General features: G+C 39.6%; 1 protein-coding gene and 1 long non-coding RNA gene across 4 annotated transcripts in view; one reads left to right on the forward strand and one right to left on the reverse strand.

Annotated features, from left to right (window-relative positions):
- Positions 1-11,982, reverse strand: part of FGGY (FGGY carbohydrate kinase domain containing) — a 487,533-nt gene extending 475,551 nt beyond the window's left edge. The window contains exon 1 of one of the 3 annotated variants that reach the window (XM_043876054.1): positions 11,867-11,982. The gene's annotated coding sequence lies outside the window, so the exon portion shown is untranslated. Of the gene's footprint in view, positions 1-11,611; positions 11,784-11,866 lie in introns of those variants that run through there. The other 2 variants (XM_043876057.1, XM_043876055.1) reach the window with 2 other exon arrangements.
- Positions 11,983-12,064: 82 nt separating this feature from the next.
- LOC122677873 overlaps positions 12,065-17,823 on the forward strand; it is a 274,066-nt gene continuing 268,307 nt past the window's right edge. The window contains exons 1-2 of the long non-coding RNA XR_006335944.1: positions 12,065-12,233; positions 12,955-13,015. This is a non-coding gene — a long non-coding RNA (uncharacterized LOC122677873). The remainder of the gene's footprint in view (positions 12,234-12,954; positions 13,016-17,823) is intronic.

A 17,823-nucleotide genomic window follows, 5' to 3' on the forward strand; every position in this document is an offset into this window, starting at 1 on the left:
TAACAGGGCTTGGGGGAGAATGCACAGACGGGCTTCACCTCAGCAGTGAAGAAGCATTAGTCCTACTCAACAAAGCTTAAGCAGGACGCAAAAGGATCAAACTGTTTCCAAATAACTTAGACATGCTGCAAAACAAAGATCAAGTATATTTATAGAAATGCAGAAATACCTAGCATTGAACAAAGTAAAACACATAACGTCTGGTATTCAGTCAAAAATTACCAGGCATGCAAAGAAGCAAGAAAATACAACTTAAAATGAGAAAAATCAATGGACTCCAACCCAGAACTGACCTATCTGATAGAATGAGTTGATGCAGATATTAAGCCAGTTATTATACGTCAAAGTCCTATGTTCAAAAAGCTAAAGGAAAGAGTGAATTTAAAAGTTCAGACATACAAGGTTTTTAAAAGAATCAAGTTGAAAATATAAAAATGAAAACTAAAATATCTGAGATGAAAAGCTGACTGTACGAGATTAGGTAACACAGAAGATTAGTGACCTTCAAGACATTGTAATAGAAACTATCAAAAATATAACAAAGAGAAAAAAGATTTTTTAAAAATAAACAGAGCATCAGTGAGCTGTGGAAAAACTTAAGTGACCTAATATATGTGAAATGGGAATACCTGAAAGAGAGAACAAAGAAGGGATCAGGAGAAATACATTAGACATAATGGTTATAAATTTCCAAATTTGATGAAAACTATAAAACCACATATTCAAGAACACAAATGAACTCCAAGCACAAGAAATATAAAGAAAACTCAGCCAAGCAACATCATAACCAAATTGTTCAAGACCAATAGTAAAAAGTAGAGAAATCTTAAAAGCAGTCACAGTGGAGATAGCAAATTATGCAAAAAGAAAAGAAAAAAGAAAAAAATGTGAGAATGTCAACAGAAATAATGCAAGCTATGAGACAGCAAAGCAAGATTTGAATAACTAGAAGAAAATACGTTACACTAGAATTCTTTATCCTGTGGGAAAAAGAATCGTTCAAAACTGAAGCTGAAATAAAGATTTTTTTGAGACATACCAAAGATGTCATACCAAAATTCATCATCAGAGAAAAAAAAAACAAAACAAAACATCTGTGGCTTCCCTGGTGGTCCAGCGGTTAAGACTCTGCTGTTCCACTGCAGAGGGTGTGGGTTCTATCCCTAGTTGGGAAAGTTCCACATGCCTCAAGGTGTGGACCAAAAAACAAAAAGAAAAAAAGATCAAAATTTCTCAGCAGCAGAACTGTACCACAAGAAGTGGGAGAAAATAATATCTCATGGAAATCTGGATCCATAAAATAAAAGGAAGAGCATAAAAGTAACTATCTGGGTATATATACACTTTTTAAAAAGTTCTGAATGTCTTAAAAAGATAATTGACTGCTTAAAACTAAAATAGTGACCATGTATTGTGGGGTTTCAATATACGCAGAAGTAAAATGTAATGTATAACATAAACAGCAGTAGTACAAAAGCTATGAGGCAAGCATTAGAAATACATCGCTGTATGGTCTTTTAAATTTATTTTTAATTGGAGGATAACAGCTTTAAAATATTGTGCCGGTTTCTGCCATACATCAACATGAATCAGCCACAGGTACATGTATGTCCCCTCCCTCCTGAAACTCCATCCCACCCCTCGAGGTTGTCACAGACACTGGATTTGAACTTTCTCTGTCACACAGCAAACATCCACCGGCTATCTAATTTTACATATGGTTTTATATTACATATGAAGTGGGATACTACCACTTGAAAGTTGACTCTGATAAATTAAAGATGTATACTATAAACTTTTAAGCAGCCACTAAAATAATATCTGAAAAAAAGGATACGCTTAATTAGCCAATAAAGGAGGAAAAAAATAGAATTAAAAAAATAAATAATCCAAAAGTAGGCAGAGAAAGAGAACAAAAAACAGATGGAACAAATAGAAAAGAAAAAAGCAACATGCTATGTTTAAAACAAACCATAGGAATTACATTATACATAGTCCAAACACCCTAATTAAAAGGCAGACATTTTTATGTCTTGCCTTGTTAAGCTGCCTATAAAAAGCCCATTTTAAATATAAGGAAACAAACAGGTTAAAAAGGAAAAGCAGGAAAAAGATATACCATAAAAGAATAATCAAAAGAGAACTAGACTTTGCTTTATTAGTATAACACTAACTAGATTTTAAAGCAAAAATATTACCAGGAATAATGATTCAGTAGATATTGAAGAAAAATGGCATCAGAAATTATGAAATAATAAAGTTGATGATTCACCAACATGACCTAAAAATCCCAAATATTAATCCACCTAATAACAGAGTGCCAGAATACCTAAAGCAAAATCTGATAGAACTGCAAGGAGAAACGTGTATGTCTACAATTATCATGAGAGATTTAAATGTGCCAGTCTCAATAATTTGTAGAACAGGTAAATAGAAAATCAGCAAGCACATAATACATACCAGTAGTCAATAAAGCTAACTGACATGTAAAAAGCACATTTCCCAACAAGTGTAGAATATATTTTTTCTTTTCAAGAGCACATGTAATACTTATTAGGTTGGTACAAACGTAATTGTAGTTTGGGACTATGAATTTTAAATTATAACTAGGCTCAAACACATCTTTATAAATCAAGGTAGGAACCATTATAGTCAACACATTTTTGCCATTGAGAAATAAGTTTGTTTATTCCTGTAGCATAAAAATCTATGCTTTAGAATTTGACAAAATCTTGGAAAGTATTTTCTGCCTCCTGCTGGTTGTGGAAGCATTTTCCCTGAAAAAAGTTTTCTAGATGCTTGAAGAAGTGGTAGTCAGTTGGCAACAGGTCAGGTGAATATGGCAGATGACGCAAAACTTTATAGTCCAACTGTTCAACTTCTGAAGTGCTGACTGTGTGACATGTGGTCGGTGTTCTTCTGGAGAAGAGGGTCCTTTCCTTCGACTGATACCAGCTGCAGGCATTGCAGTCTTTGGTGCAACTCATCCATCTGCTCAACATACTTCTCAGATGTAATGGTTTCACTGGAATTCAGGAAGCTAAAGGACATCACCAGATGGCCAACACCGAAATCAGACTGATTAAATTCTTTGCAACTAAAGAGGGAGAATTTCTATACAATCAGCAAAAACAAGACCAGGGACTGACTGTGGCTCAGATCATGAACTCCTTATTGCCGAATTCAGATTGAAATTGAAGAAAGTGGGGAAAAACCACTAGACCATTCAGGTATGACCTAAATCAAATTCCTTATGATTATACAGTGGAAGTGAGAAATAGATTTAAGGAACTAGATTTGATAGACAGAGTGCATGATGAACTATAGACGGAGGTTCATGACATTGTATAGGAGACAGGGATCAAGGCCATCCCCAAGAAAAAGAAATGCAAAAAAGCAAAATGGCTGTCTGAGGAGGCCTTACAAATAGCTGTGAAAAGAAAAGAAATGAAAAGTAAAGGAGAAAAGGAAAGATAAACCCATCTGAATGCAGTGTTCCAAAGAATAGCAAGGAGAAATAAGAAAGCCTTCCTCAGGTATCAATGCAAAGAAATAGAGGAAAACAATAGAATGGGAAAGACTAGAGATCTCTTCAAGAAAATTAGAGCTACCAAGGGAACCTTTCATGCAAAGATGACCACAATAAAGGACAGAAATGATACGGACCTAACAGAAGCAGAAGATATTAAGAACCGGTGGCAAGAATACACAGAACTGTACAAAAAAGATCTTCATGACCCAGACAATCACAATGGTGTGATCACTCACCTAGAGCCAGACATCTTGGAATGTGAAGTCAAGTGGGCCTTAGGAAGCATCACTACAAACAAAGCTAGTGTAGTGATGGAATTGTGATGGAATTCCAGTTGAGCTATTTCAAATCCTAAAATATGATGCTGTGAAAGTGCTTCACTCGATATGCCAGCAAATGTGTAAAACTCAGCAGTGGCCACGGGACAGGAAAAGGTCAGTTTTCATTCCAATCCCAAAGAAAGGCAATGCCAAAGAATGCTCAAACCACCACACAATTGCATTCATCTCACACATTAGCAAAGTAATGCTCAAAATTCTCCAAGCCAAGCTTCAGCAATATATGAACCATGAACTTCCAGATGTTCAAGCTGGTTTTAGAAAAGGCAGAGGAACCAGAAATCAAATTGCCAACATCCACTGGATCATCGGAAAAGCAAGAGAGTTCCAGAAAAACATCTATTTCTGCTTTATTGATTATGCCAAAGCCTTTGACTATGTGGATCACAATAAACTGTAGAAAATTCTGAAAGAGATAGGAACACCAGACCACCTGACCCACCTCTTGAGAAATCTGTGTAGGTCAGGAAGCAACAGTTAGAACTGGACATGGAACAACAGACTGGTTCCAAATAGGAAAAGGAGTACGTCAAGGCTGTATATTGTCACCTTGCTTATTTAACTTACGTGCAGAGTACATGATGAGAAATGCTGGGCTGGAGGAAGCACAAGCTGAAATCAAGATTACTGGGAGAAGCATCAATAACCTCAGATATGCAGATGACACCACCCTTATGGCAGAAAGTGAAGAAGAACTAAAGAGCTTCTTGATGAAAGTGAAAGTGAAAAAGTTGATGTAAAGCTCAACATTCAGAAAACTAAGATCATGGCATCCGGTCCCATCACTTCATGGCAGATAGATGGGGAAAGAGTGGAAACAGTGGCTGACTTTATTTTTGGGGGCTCCAAAATCACTGCATGATTGCAGCCATGAAATTAAAAGATGTTTACTCCTTGGAAGGAAAGTTATGACCAACCTAGGCAGCATATTAAAAAGCAGAGACATTACTTTGTCAACAAAGTACCATCTAGTCAAAGCTGTGGTTTTTCCAGTAGTCATGTATGGATGTGAGAGCTGGACTATAAAGAAAGCTGAGTGCAAAAGAATTGATGCTTTTGAACTGTGGTGTTGGAGAAGACTCCTGAGAGTCCCTTGGACTGCAAGGAGACCCAGCCAGTCCATCCTAAAGGAGATCAGACCTGAACATTCATTGGAAGGACTGATGCTGAAGCTGAAATTCCAATACTTTGGCCACCTGATGCGAAGAGCTGACTCATTTGTAAAGTCCCTGATGCTGGGAGGGATTGGGGGCAGGAGGAGAAGGGGCTGACAGAGGATGAGATGGTTGGATGGTATCACCAACTCAATGGACATGAGTCTGGGTAAACTCCAGGAGTTGGTGATGAACAGGGAGGCCTAGAATGCTGCAGCCCATGGGGTTGCAGAGAGTCGGACATGACTGAGCGACTGAACTGAACTGAAATAAAGTAAATCAAACCAGCAGCAGACCACCAAACAGTGACCATGACCTTTTTCTGGTACAAGTTTGGCTTTGGAAAGTCTTTGAAGTTTCTTCTTGGTCCGACCTCTGAGCTAGTCACCTCTGGTTGTCATATAAAATCCAGTTTTCATCACACATCACAATCCAATCGAGAAATGGTTTGTTGCTGTTGCATACAGTAAGAGAAGACGACACTTCAAAATGATAATTTTTTTTCTTTTCGGTCAGCTCATGAGGCACACACTTATCAACCCTTTTCAGCTTTCCAATTTGCTTCAAATGCCGAATGAATGTAGGAGGTTGACAGTGAGATCTTGGGCAACTTTTCATGTAGTTTTAAGAGCATCAGCTTTGACAATCCTCTCAACAAGTCACTGTCAACTTTCCAATGGCTAGCCACTATGCTCCTCATCTTCAAGGCTCTCATCTCCTTCGCAAAACTTCTTGAACGAATACTGCTTATTATTCATTCGTTAGCAGTTCCTGAGCCAGATGTGTTGCTGATGCTGTGAGTTGTCTACGCTGCTTTATTACTCACTTTGAATTCGAATAAGCAAACCACTTGAATTCATTTTTTTTTTATCTAACATCATTTCCCTAGTCTAAAATAAATATAAAATAAACAGTAAGTAATAAGTCATTAACAAAAAAATAAAGTGAGAAATGTGCATTAAAATGATGTATAACATAACCACATTTAAGAATGTATTCCAGTATCAAACAGCAAAATTTAACACTGTAGAACCGCAAGTACTTTTGCACCAACCTAATACAAAGACAGACCACATTCTGGGCCATAAAACAAGTCTCAAAAAGTTTAAAAAATTCAAATAAAAAAAAAATTCAAAAAAAAAAAATTCAAATCATATAAACTACTTTCTGTGACTTAAATGGAACTAAATTATAAATCAATAATAGATATGTGGAACATCCTCAAATATTTGGAGACCGATTGACAGACCCACTTCTATAAACCATAGGTCAAAAAGACACTTTAAAAAACTAGAAAATGTATTCACTGAATGAAAATAAAAACAACAAAACTTGTGGGATGCAGCTGAAGCCATACTTAAAAATTTACTGCCTCAAATGCCTATACTAGAAAAGACATCTCAAGTAAATGACCTTTATTTCTACTTTAATACATTAGAAAAAAAAGAGTAACAGAGACCCAAAGTTAGCAGAAGAAAGAAAATAAAATTTAGGGTAAGTATCAATAAATTAAAAAATAATAAAGAGAATAAATGAAAACAAAAAGCTGACTCTTTCAGAAGATCCAAAATATTAATAAATTTCTGGCAAGAATGATCAAGAAAATAAAGAGAAAAGAGACAAATAACCAGTATTCAGAATGAGGGAAATTAAATTACAACAGATTCTATAAATGTTTAAATGATAATAAAAGTATTATGAGCACCTTAGATGATATGTACAGATTCCTTGAAATTTATTAATAGAAACTATCAAACCTCACTCAAGAAGAAACAGATAATCTGCACAATCCTCTATTACTAAGTCAATTGACTTTTCTGTCTCCTCCATTAAAAAAAAAAAACAAAACACCCAATGGCTTCACTCATCACTTCTACCAAACATCTGAGAAAAGAAACAATGTCAATGCTACATGAACCCTTAATAGAAAACTGAAGAGAAAGAAATATTTCCCTGCTCATTCTATGAGGCCACAATTATCTTGATAACAAAACTTAAAAAACAATATAAAGAAAGAAAATTATATCATTACCAAATATTAACACAGATAATCTTAAAATTTTAGCAAATAGAATCCAACAAAATATAAAAAGTATAATAGGTCCTGGCCAAGTGGGATCTACCTCAGTAATACAAAGTTAATTTAACATTAAAAAAAAAAAAAATCAATGAATGTAACTGACCATATTAACAGTCTTTGAAAAAATTATTATCTCAATAGTTACAGAAAAAAGCAACTGACAAAACATTACACCCATTCTTCACTTAAAAAAATTAAAGAAACCTCTCAGCACAGGAGATTCTAGCCAGTGTACTATGGCAAGAAAAGTTAAGACATTCTCATTGAAAGGAAGAAGTAAAATTGTCTTTTTTCACAGATAATATGATCAGATAGACAATCTATCTGCAAAAATTTATTAGAACTAAATAAGTGATTTAGCAAGATGGCAAGATACATGGTCAATATATAAGTAGCAACAAACAATTGATGGCTGAAACCTAAAAGGACAACATTATTTTCAACAGCATCAAAAAATGTGAACTACCTACAGATAATCTGACAAAGATCCACCTACTGAAAGCTAAAAAAACACTGCGGGGAGAAAAAGGAAAACCTAAATAAATGAACAGATTCTGTCCAAGGGTAGAAAACAAAATTTAAGACGTCAATTCTCTCTTCAAATTAATGTATAGATTAAACTAAATTGCAATTAAAATCTAAGCAGGGCTTTATTTTGAAATGATATTAAAATTAATATGGAAATGTAACAGATGTAGAATAACCAAAACAACTTTAAAAACAAAAAAGTTGAAGGATATTCTACCTGACTTTAATATCTATTACAAAGCTATAGTCATCAAAACTAAGTGGTAACAACATTAAAATAGACAAAGAAATCAATGTAATGAAGTAAAACATCCAGAAATGGGTCCACATATACACATGGTAAACTGATTCTGTTCCAAGGTACAAAGACACTTCATGAGAGACAGGATAGGCTTTTTATCAAATGGTACTGGAACAGCTGATACCATATGCAAAAAAATAAAGCTTGTCCATATCTTGTTCTACAGGTTAACATAAAATAGATTCTGGATGTAATATAAAATAATAAATAAAGCTTCTTAAAAAAAAATATGACAAACTTTCTGAGATCTCAGACTAGGCTCAACTTCTTAGATGCCAAAACCATGATCCATAAAAGAATAAACTGATAAAACGGACATCATTAAAATTACAAATTGATAAATTAAACTTAACCAAAATTAAGAACTCTGTTTTTCAAGATACCGTTAATAAAATGAAAATATAAGCCACAAAATGGGAGAAAGTTTTTCCAAATCACAACTATGATTAAAAACAAAAAAGAAAAAAAAAAAAAAAAAGAAAAAAAAAAACTTGTAATGAGAATGTACATAAAAGCCTCTCAAAAATCAATAAAGAAATAGGTCTTTTTTTAAATGGACAAAAAATTTAATAAACACTTCAACCAAGATGTATGAAATATATATGGGGAAATAAGCACATGATAAGAAGCTTGAGATTATTAGTCATTAGGGAAGTACACATTAAAACCCCAGGAGAGAATTCCACATTAATAGAATAACTAAAATTTAAAAGTGACCACCGCAGTTGGGGCAAACTAGAATCACTCTGAAATACAGATTGAATGCATCTTAAAAAGTTAAATACACACCTACCATGTAAACTAGCCATTCCACGTCTAAGTATTTAACCAAGAGAAACAAAGGCTGCACAAAGCTATTGATACAAGTAATCACATCAGCTTTATGTGTAGTGGCCAAGAAGCAGTAAATAATTCAAATGTAATTCAAATGTCCATGAACAGGTTAATGGATAAACTAAATATGGCATAGTTGTACAATGGAATACCACTCAGAAAAACAAAACAAAAACTATGTATGCACATACCACCTGGACAAATCTCAAGAGGATCATGCTAAAGAAAAGTCACCATACATAAAAGATACATATTGTATGACCCTACAGATAAAATTTCTAAAAAAGTTTAAATAATCTATCCTGACAGAAAGCAGCTCACTGGTTCTTGGAGGGAATTAGAAAAAGGCACAAGAAATCAACGGGGGTATAAGAAATGCTCATTAACTTGATTGTGATGACAGTGTCATGGGTAATATTAAAACTTCTCAAATTAGACACTTTATATATGTACAGTTTACCATATGCCAGGTATACCTCAATAAAGCTGCTGAAAAATATCCCAGTGGGTGAATGCCTTTTCTTTTCCAGGGTACCCTGACTGCTATATTCTTTCCTCATCTCCTACATTCAATCAGTAATTAATTCTTAATCATTCTATTATAATCCTTCTCTTCTAGTCCCATAACTATGCTAACCCATCTCTCACCTGTGTTAAAATAGTCTCTTCAGTCCTCACCACTTCAATTCATTTGCCACCTTGCAGCCAGAATTAACTTTCTAAAACACATCCCTGAGTGTCAGTCACTTCAACAGCTGCTGCTTGCTCTAGAGATACATTTCAATCTCCTTAACCTGATTCACCTGACCCTCCCTGAGCTGGCCTTTGCACTCTCCCCATCCTCCTTTTTGGTGATTTCCCACTTCACCCTCTCCTGTCTGCCCATAATCAGCAGTGCACCAGCCTTGTATAGCTTTGCCCATGCTGTCCCAAGTCAGATAATCCACTTTCCTTTGTCTTTCTCCAGCCCAGTCATACTGAAGCTTTGCAACTCTCCAGTTGGGTATTATCTCCTCTGAGCCTATAGTGGGCCATTTGGACTTCTCTCATTGATTTTTATTGGAGTGTAGTTGATTAACAATGTTGTGTTAATTTCAGGTCTACAGCAAAGTGAATCAGCAATATCCACTCTTCTTTTTAAATTTTTTTCCCATACAGGCCATTAGAGGAGAATCTTCTTATATCCTGCTACAGCACCAATCTCACTATCATCTAATCTCCTTGGCCAGACTAGACAGAAGCAGAATGGATGAAAGCTTGAAAGCAAAGACCAATCCTTGCTTTCCCAGAGCCTACCACAGTGTGCAGGCCCAGAGCACATTCCCAAATCAGTGAACAAACAAATGAACGCAAGAGCTGGTCTGGGTGACCTCTTCTAACATAATCTGAGTGGACGCTAAATTCCACCTTATAAAAATAGGGGCAGGTAAGAGGCTGAATACTCTCTGTAGTACATTCTGGTAAAATAATTATTTCAAATATTTTGGGGTAGGGGTGGGGAAGATTCACTACCTGAAACTGTTTTCAGAACCAGCTGATAACAGATGGTGATTTGAACTAAGTGAAGTAGGTTAGGGAAAGGGAACCAGATTCCAGGAAAAAACAAGGTCCACAGTAACAATTAACACAGACTGGAAGAAGGTCCAGTCTCCGCCCAGTAAACTTAACTTCACCCAGAAAGACACAGATCTCCACCCTCTGGGTTAGTTCCTTCTCCCAATACACATGTTTTGACTTCCAAATCCAGCAGGGAGGCTCCCTTTCCCTCAAAATCAATCTCCAGGCCTTCTTACCCTCTGGGTTCCTTCAATCATCCTTAATAAAGAGTTTTCTGAGCCTGCCACCAGGAAGTCCTCCTTAGCTGATACCTCCAAGAGTCAGGCCAGTGGCCACCAGGTCAAAAACCAAAGACAGGACCTCATTAACAGGAGACTCCCAGAAGACCAGGAGGCAGCCAGAAGGCTGGAAGACCCAGCCGGCAACTTAAGAAGTATAACTTCAGGATGCACATTTGGTGGATTATAGGGAAGAGGGGAAAAGCAAGCAAAATAAAACAGAACTCTACCCTCTATACACCAGCCACAAAATAAAAGGCAGCCTGCCTTCTATCTCACTGCTCTGAGATTCAAAAGCATCATCACTTCCTCTCCCTAACACCGTATTTTAAAAATGAATCTAATGATGACTGCTTTTCAATATTTTGGAAATGACTCTTTAGAGAGGAAATCAGACTCTTTAGAGACAAATGTTAAGACATGAAAAGTGCTTTAGTGGAACGTAGTCAAGGATTAGGGAAATTCACCATTTTGCATCTGGTTCTTAAAAAGAAAGGTCATTAATAAAAATGGAAAGATACTCCTAGGCCATTTCTACCCAGGATAACTGTAGCCAAAGAGCATTATACCATCTAATCTAAACTGCGCCTCAAATATTATCATAAGTTGCTGAAAGCGTTGAAAGCTACAAGCAACACAGGTTTTAAAATGCCTTACAGTAGCCAGATTGAAATTAAAAGGCTCAAAAATGCCTAGGTGAAAGTCGCTCAGTCGTGTCCGACTCTTTGCGACCCCATGCACTATACAGTCCACGGAATTCTCCAGGCCAGAATACTGGAGTGGGTAGCCTTTCCCTTCTCCAGGGGATCTTTCCAACCCAGGGATCAAACCTCGGTCTCCCGCATTGCAGGCGGACTCTACCAGGAAATATCCTGAAATAAGGTGGTAGAGGGCCCTGGGTGGATGGGGGAAGAGAAAGCAAATTAACATAATTAACTGGATAGTGACTGCAGAGGACCCAGAGTTCCAGACATCTCAGGCAGCATGGGGGAATACAGTAAAGGCCCACCCGTCTCTTGAGTGGCCGGACGCCTCACCCAGGAGTGAACACAAGGGACTCAACAAGATCTCGGAGGCCAAGGGCCCGGCTGGCGCTGGCGTTAAGGCTCAGGAGGTCAGAGGAGGAAGTGCAGCGGCGACTGCGGGAAAGGGGAGGGAGGCTTGGGCCAGATACGCTCTCTGGTTGGAGAACGTTCGCGCTGCGAGCCTGCGCTTCTGTTAAAGCCCCTGGTACACACGTGGGACTGAGAGGAGGGTCACTTACTTGTCCAATCTGAAATTACATTTTAGCTATCAGGGCTCTGCAGGTTGCCAAGCGGAGCACCACCGAGCCTGGACTGGGCGGTCCACCGCAGCAGCTGAGGCCCCGCCCCGCGCGCGGCCCCGCCCCCTCGGGCCCTTGTAAAGAGTGCCGCGATTGGCCCTTTGAACCGGGCCGGGGATTGGCCCCCGCCTGCTCCTGCGGTCTAGCGGCCCGGGCGAGTGCTGTGAACCTCCGTCTCTAACAGGTTCTTCCACCCTCTCAGGGACTTTTAAGGCCTGAAGTGGGCGGTGTCCTCTCAGGCCGCGAGTTTTCTGCTCTGCAGGCTCTTCTAGCAGAATTTTTCCACGCAAACTCTCCGTAGCCGCTGGTGGGTATGTGTGTCCTGCGTGTATCCTGTAACTTTGCGTTTCAACAGTGCACCAGGACTCATGCAGACAGTTGCTAAAATAAAGTGGTGGTGGTTTAGTCGCTAAGTCGTGTTCGATTCTTGCGACCCCATGGACTGTGGCCTGCCAGGCTCCTCTGTCCATGGGATTCTCCAAGGCAAGAATACTGGAGTGGGTTGCCATTTCCGTCTCCAGGGCATCTTCCTGACCCAGGAATCGAACCTGGGTCTCCTGCATTACAGGCAGAGTCTTTACCGACTAAGCTAAGAGGGAAGCCCTTTAATTACTGTTTATCAAATGTTTTTAGTTTGTGCCAGATCCTATTCCTGATACTTTATTTAAATTTACTCATCTAATTTTGTGAGCAACCATCAGAAGAAGTGTCACAGTTTATAAATCTACAAATGGGTCCCAGCCTCTAAGGAAATTACAGTCTGGTGGGTCCTGGATACACATATCTCACTTAATGTTCACTATCCTTACATTTCCAGTTAGCTAGGTCCTATTTGTCCCTAGTTTATAGATGGAGGGAGTCTGAAACGTTTTTCAGCTTGTTTTGAAATACCCAGTAAGTAGCAGGAGGGAAGATTCCACAAACTTAGCTTAAACCTGAGCCACGTATTTTGAAAAGTCAGGCTCCCAAGCTGATGGGACTGGCATTTGGAAGGAAATTTATCAAGCCTAAATTCTTTATTTTCCTAGAAAAGGAGACTGAGGCACAGTAAAAGGAAGTGATTGTCCAAGGACATGCCGGCTCTGAGAGGTAAGCCTAGGTAATCACTGTGCTTTCACTGAACTGGAGTGTGTGCCATGTGTGTGATAGTCACTCTGCTCTACTCATAACTACCCCAAATACATGTTCTTCTCTTGGTCTTACAGGTGAGGATACTAGCTCAGTGAGGCTGAGGCCGTGTGATTAGTTCCTAGGGCTCCTGGGTTGGAGTTGTCAGGAGGAAGTTCTTTTCTACCCTCCTTGGTTCTTCTGGCTAATCTAAGAATTAAATTTACAGATCAATGGGAGAAAACCAAATGAAAGTTTAATCACATGTGTACATGGGAAAGACCCAGTAAAACTGAGTAACTGAAAAACCATCCTCAACTAAGGATTAAAAAAAAAAAAAGACAAAGATGTTGGGGGTAGTGGTTTGAGTTTTCAGAAGGGAGGAAGGCAGTTTACATGAAGATGGAAAAGAAAATGTTTAGTAAACAAATGTTTTCAGGATACGCAGAGACAGTAGGACACAGAACAGAATTAGAAAAAAAAAAACCTTCCAGGTTTCTCCCAGTCTACCATACCTAGTTCATACTATAGTTATCTATGATAGCTTCTTGGAAGAGGTTCGCTATTTACATTCTTTAGGCAGCTAAGTGGGGGGACATCAGAGTTTTTTCCTGAGTCTTCTTGGGCTTTGAATTTTTTCAGCTCTAAATAATTTGCATGCCAAAGAGACATTTTGGGGTGGCAACTCTAGCCCCCACTACAGGGTCATTTTCTTTGTTCTACACCATGACTGTTCACCTTCATTTCCAACAAATAGCCAAAGCTTAACCATGTACTCTTTGGCAATGTGGGAAGTACTAGGATCTGGTTCTCAGCACCTGTGTGAATCATAATGTATCAATACAATAGGAATAATAATATTAAGACTTTTCATCTTACCTTTCCAGAGTATTGTGATGAGTAAATAAGGTAATAAATATAGAAATACTTGGTGAAGTGTTAGAAGCTGAACACATGTAAGATGGCTTCTGAACCTTCCTCAGTTGTACCTCAGGAATAGAATAAATGAATATACTGATTGCCATAGGAACTATGGCAGGAGATCTCATCTTGGTGTGTGACCCAGTGTGCCTTAGCTTGCCAATCCCTGATTTATTACATTCCAATGTCCCATCACAAAAGTGCATCAGAATAAAAATATACTACAGGGTCTAGGGGGACTGTGACATCACAGGCACCTGTACGCTGTTGACTAGTATAAAGCTAGTGAGTGACAGTGAGATCCAAAAGAAAGAAAGATGCCTAAATTGATAATCATGAGATCTGGACACTCAGTTCAAATCTGCCCTGAAACCAGACTTATATCCTGAACCAACCCCAGTTGCCTAAGTTTCTTATATATTGGGACCAAATAATGGCAAATATTATCCATACTTTCCCATTTTGTGGTTATATACATAACCATAACTTGAAAGCTGCGAGTGTTATCCAGTTATGTGTACACTGCTTCACTTTAGGCGGGGTTATAGCCTCCTTCAGCTCCCTATCCTTACCTCTATCATGGAACTAAAATGTATCAAATGCTTAGTAGTTATTAGTGCACCTGTTTATTTCCACTCAGCATAAAGGATTATCGTGTTGCATTGGATTAAAAGACTCAATTATTGGAAAGTCTTGACGTCCACTCTAGATTATTGGCAGGCAATGTGGGGATCATGCAGAGTCATTGTCCAGTAGACAGGTCACAAGTCACATCAGTGACGCAGCACATCAGATTTAAATGAGACAGAAAGAGCTGGGTTGTGAAACTGGAACCAGCTGAACTGGAAATTTGTGTAATTTCCTTCCTGTTCAGAGACTATTATGTGCAACATCAGGAGGCAGACAGGAGACCTGGTGCTCTCCCTGGTGATCCATGGTGACCTTCTGATGCTCCAATTGCACTCTCTGAAAGCTTTTCTAACTAACCACCCCCTCCCCAGAGGAGAAGACATGTTTTCCCTGAGATTCTTAGAGTCATGGCACAGAAATAGGTATGGTTATTCATTTATTCATTAATTCAGACATTTATGTATTCACACATCTAACAGAGATTGAGAGACTTTTTTTTTCATTTATATATTTATTTTAATTGGAGGATAGTTACTTTACAATATTGTCATGGTATTTGCCATACATCAGTATGAATCAGCCACAGGCACACATGTGTCCCCTCTGTCTTGAACCTCCCTTCTGCATCATTCCCTATCCCATCCCTCCAAGTTGTCAGAGTACCAGCTTTGGGTGCCCTTCATCATACATCAAACTCCCACTGGTCATCTATTTTGCATATGCTAATGTATATGTTTCAATGCTATTCTCTCAAATCATCCCACCCTCTCCCTCTCCCATTGAGTCTAAAAGTCTGTTCTTTATGGAGATGGTGTTGAGAAGAACAGATATTGTCCATGTCATCATGGAACTGACAGTCACGAAACAGACATTCAACATATAAGCTTACAGATACATATATATATATATATATATATGGATCCATGTAGATGGATCCAGTTGCAGATAGGACAGGATGTGGGATACTATGACAGAGGGAATGTGATTTCAGTTGAAGTCTGAAATTGGTGATTCTGAGGAGCCTGGTGCATTACATACACTGAAGACCTAAGGGTCTTCAACAACCTTGTAAAGTGGCTACTATCACAACCACTGACAACTAGGGAAACTGAGGCTTAAGGGGAGATTATCTGATTGGCCTCAGGTTGCACTGTTAGTAAGCTTGGAGCAGGCGGTGCTCTTTCCACTGCTCTGCACTGCACAGCGCAAACCCAGAGGTTGCATTTTTCCAGCTTCCCCCTTTGCACACACTATGCCTCCTTCCACCTGGAAAGCCTGCCCCTCCATCCTTCTCTTGTTGGATTCATAATCTACCTTTAGCATCTAACTGAGGACCTGCTTCCTCAGCAGAGCTGTTTGGCAGGCCTCAACACATCGCTTGTTTTCTAAGCTTCTGCAATAGTCATCATATATTATTCATGTGGCCCTGGCCCTGAGACTCCTGGTAAAGTTCTTTCTCCTTACTCGCCTGCCCTGGTGCCCTTGTTAACAGTCCTGTGATTAGCACAAGGTCATCAAAGCAGACAGACCTGGGTTCTTCTCTCAGTCCTACTTGTTTGTTGAATAACCTGGAGAAGATTGCTTAACCTCTCTGTAGTTTCTTTGGAGAACAGTAATTTACTTCTTGAGATAGATCTTAAAACACATATCCCAGTGCTGAATGGATAGTACTTGGTCCTTGCTTCATAGTCTTATGTGCTGTGCTGTGCTTAGTCGCTCAGTCGTGTCTGACTCTTTTTGACCCCATGGACTGTAGCCCACCAGGCTCCTCTGTCCGTGGGGATTCTCCAGGCAAGAATACTGGAGTGGGTTGCCATGCCCTCCTCCAGGGGATCTTCCCAACCCAGGGATCAAACCCAGGTCTCCTGCACTGCAGGCGGATTCTTTACCATCTGAGCCTCCAGAGAAACCCCCAGGTGATTACCGAGATCAGAAGCCTATAGAGGGCAAGACCTATGCCTTCTACTTTACAGTCTCAGCAACTCTCACAGTGCTCTGTGAGAGCAGGTATCATGCTTGTGCTGTCGCTCAGCTGTGTCCGACTCTGTGATCCCTGTGGACTGTAGCCTGCCAGGCTCCTCTGTCCGTGGAATTTCCCAGGCAACATTACTGAAGTGGGTTTTCATTTTCTTCTCTAGGGGATCTTCCTGACCCAGGGATCGAACCCATATCTCTTACATTGGCAAGCAGGTTCTTTACCACTGTGTCACCTAGGTATCCTCAGGCAGGTATTTCACTGACATATAATTATGGCAGTGACAGCCCTTACCTGCCTCCTGGATCCCTCCCTTCTAATCAAACTTGTTCTCTCCTGTCTCTCTTGTTTTCTTTCTTTCTCAACTTAAGACTCCTTAAAGCCTCCCTTAAACTTGACCCTCTGGCCAGAACAGGTGCCACTGCATACACACTCTCTCTCCCAAATCCACACTGCCATCTCAGGAGGAAAATAACTGAAATAGTTTACTGGAGACCCAACAGATGGTCAGTAAGGGGAAACCATGGACCAGAGAAGCTGCCAAGCTCCTCATCTTGACCACCACCTAGAGCCATATTATATATACAACATCATGAGTTTGCTCAACCCTCTCCTCTAAAGGATGCCAGTAGCCCATTTCCAAAGATGAAAGAATGTTCCAACTTACTTTATTGCTTGCCCTCTGTCTGCCTGCCTTCATCATCTCTTCAGTCAACAAACATACACTGAATACTTGCTGAGTGCTGGGCCAGAGCTGTATGCTATACTAAAAACACAGAGAAAGTGCTAGGGGCACCCCATGGTGAGAAGAAGAGAGGGTACCAGGTGCAGGGGAAAGGAAGGATTGTGCTAACGTTGACCACACTGGCGCTGCACCTCCACCTGTGGTGTTGCAGGGGTTCCTCCCAACCACCCACCTGAGGGAGGAGGGACTCCAGCTGTAGGGACAGAGGTTCACAAACGTGGAGCCCCTTGCTGGAAGTCATCTATTGAAAGACTCCCCAGGCCCAACTGCTGAAGAGGGAGTTTCTGCTGAGCTAAAGGGGGCAGAGATGCTCATACTGGATATAAGGCTTTGGATGAATGCAAGTCCTAATCATCTCACTGGTTTCACCCTGCAGCACCAATTTGTCTTCCAGGTGTGAGTTGCTCACCCACTCCCTAGTTCCCAGACCTCACCATCCTAACCAGTTCTACACTACCTATATCCTTCTCCCTTAACATCTCCTGACTGCAACCCTACAGCCTCTTGGCCATGAGTCAT

This window comes from Cervus elaphus, chromosome 20, assembly GCF_910594005.1.
Source record: "Cervus elaphus chromosome 20, mCerEla1.1, whole genome shotgun sequence".
In the NCBI taxonomy this organism is placed as follows: domain Eukaryota; kingdom Metazoa; phylum Chordata; class Mammalia; order Artiodactyla; family Cervidae; genus Cervus; species Cervus elaphus.